Genomic DNA, 2629 nt, shown 5'->3' with positions numbered 1-2629 from the left:
GAGACCTTGTTTCCAAATAAAGTATAAAATAGGTCTAAGAGTATAGTCTAGAGGTAGAAAGGTCCTACACCTAGTACCACAAAAAAAAAAAAAAAAAAAAAGTGAAGCTTTCCTCCAAGGGACTAAGCCACAGGAGAGGAACAGAGGGCAGGGCAGGGGAGGACAGAGGAGGGCAGGGCAGGGGAGGACAGAGGAGGGCAGGGGAGGGACAGAGGGCAGGGCAGGGGAGGGACAGAGGGCAGGGCAGGGGAGGGACAGAGGAGGGCAGGGCAGGGAAGGGACAGAGGGCAGGGCAGGGGAGGACAGAGGAGGGCAGGGGAGGGACAGAGGAGGGCAGGGCAGGGGAGGCTGGAGCCAGGCTGTGGCCCAGGCTCACTTGACCTTGTTTTTGGTACTGGGGATTGAACCCAGGGCATTTGATCTCTGAGCTACACTCTCAGCCCCTTTTCTGTTTTGTTTTGGTTTTTGTGGTACTGGGGTGGAATCCAGGGGTTTCCTACCTCTGGGCTATACTCCCAGACCTATTTTATACTTTACTTGGAAACAGGGTCTCACTAAGATGCTAAGAGCCTCACTAAGTAGCTGAGGCTGGCTTCGAACCTGTGCGATCCTCCTGTCTCAGCCTCCCAAGCACGGGGATTACGAGTGTGTGCCACCACGCCCGGCTCGCTCCTTTTCTGTTTTGAAACAGGGTCTTGCTAAGTTGCTGAGGTGGCTTCAAACCTGTGCTCCTCCTGGCTCCCTTTACCTTTCAGACAGATTTTTCATAATTCCCTAACACTTCAGCTGTGTGTGTGTGTGTGTGTGTGTGTGTGTGTGTGTGTGTGTGTGTGTGTTGGGGAGAGTGGATGTGACTTCTCATCTACCTAAAACTGTTGAGTATCAAAATATTTTCATTTCATTTCTGCATAAATTTGCAATTTTAACAACTTTGATCATTAGCTAATAGTTAAAAAAAAAAAAAAAAAAAAAACAGAGAAAAGCCAGACATGGTGGCACAAGTTTGTAATCCCTGCGCTTGGGAGGCTGAGACAGGAGGATCGCACAGGTTCAAAGCCAGCCTCAGCTACTTAGTGAGGCTCTCAGCAACTTAGTGAGACGCTGTTTCCAAATAAAATATAAAAAAGGTCTGGGAGTATAGCCCGGAGTTAGAAAGCCTCTGGGTTCTACCCCCAGTACCACAAAACAAAAAACAAAAAACAAAACGGAGAAAAAGAGCCAGGCGTGGTGGCGCACGCTTGTAATCCCAGCATTTGGGAGGCTGAGACAGGAGGATCATGGTTCACAGATGGCCTCACAGCTGAGGCCCTCTGCAACTCAGTGAAACCCTGCTTCAAAATAAAGAATGAAAAAATAGGGCTGAGGGGTAGCTCAGGGGTAGAACGCCCCTGGGTTCCATCTCCAGTACCGTTAAAAAAAAAAAAAGATGTTAGTATTCATTATCATAAAGTGCAGATTTAATTTTCATTGTTCGCCTCAGTAAACACATCATTTCAGGTCCTCCTGGTCCCCACACTCGGAAGGAGGGGGAAAGGCTTTTTTAAAGTTTTTACTTAACAATTAACAGCAAGAAAAAATAAAATATTCAATAAAGACAATTTTTTTTGCAAACTTGTTTCCAGGTAAGAGATTTCAAAGGATAATAGTACTGAGTGAAAAGTAATCGTTCATAATCAACATGAATACATGTACTAAAACGAGTACGCAGTTTAGGCCGCCATGCTTACTCGGCAACTCTAAATTCTCCAGCTGTGAAAAAGTCCCGCGACTGAATGAGGCAGTCATCTTGAGCTGTGGCCAAATTGCTTTACTGGAGCCGTTTGAAGACATTTTCTCATTTTGGCTCCTGCAAATAAGTTGATTCTCCCTTACCAATTATAAAAATCATTGTTTTGTCCTACAGACACTGGTACTCCAAACAGGCCTCTTCCTCTACCATGTGAGGATGGGCTTCTCCAAAGTCTAGTGCTAGCAACAGGGTCAAGTGCACAGTACCGAAGGCACCGGCTTGACAAACGCTTCCTTCTGCAGCGGTACAAATACAACAATTAAAGTTGTCTGCTCAAGTAAAAAATCTATGCAAAAGCCTCATAATATAGGCAAATGTTCAAAGGCCAAGAAAAAAAATTATAAGAAAGTGCAACTGTAGGTCTTTTGAATAATCCTCTAAACAGTTCTGCAGAAAACTTAGCAGTCTGGCTCAGAGAGACTTCCTTGTGAGGAATGAAAGCTCTTCCTAGAAGAACACAAAGCAAACTTTCCGGCTGCTTTCTGAAAACAAGCCGTTAGTTTATGGCTGCACAATGAGACAAACAGGAACTCGGGACGAAGGTTTAGGGTCTGCAGATCTGCACAGGGGCTAGACAGCGCTCTTCCTTGCTTGGGACACTGGACCATCCCTCACGCCGCACACGGTGGCTACCGCGCTTTGCCCACACTGACAGCAGGCAGGAAGCCACTCCTGGGAGAAAGTCACAAGTGTTTTCCCGTGTTTCATGTCAAATCGCAATACTTTCAAATAAGCTATCAAAAATATAGCACTTCCTGTTATTCCAGCATTTTACATAGTTAGTGGGTAATCAGAATGGAAGGGGATCTTCACACAGCCACGCGCGGCTGTCCGACTCAG

This window comes from Muscardinus avellanarius (genome assembly GCF_963383645.1).
Source record: "Muscardinus avellanarius genome assembly, chromosome: 4".
Lineage (NCBI taxonomy): Eukaryota > Metazoa > Chordata > Mammalia > Rodentia > Gliridae > Muscardinus > Muscardinus avellanarius.
Note: the sequence above shows the minus strand (reverse complement) of the source record.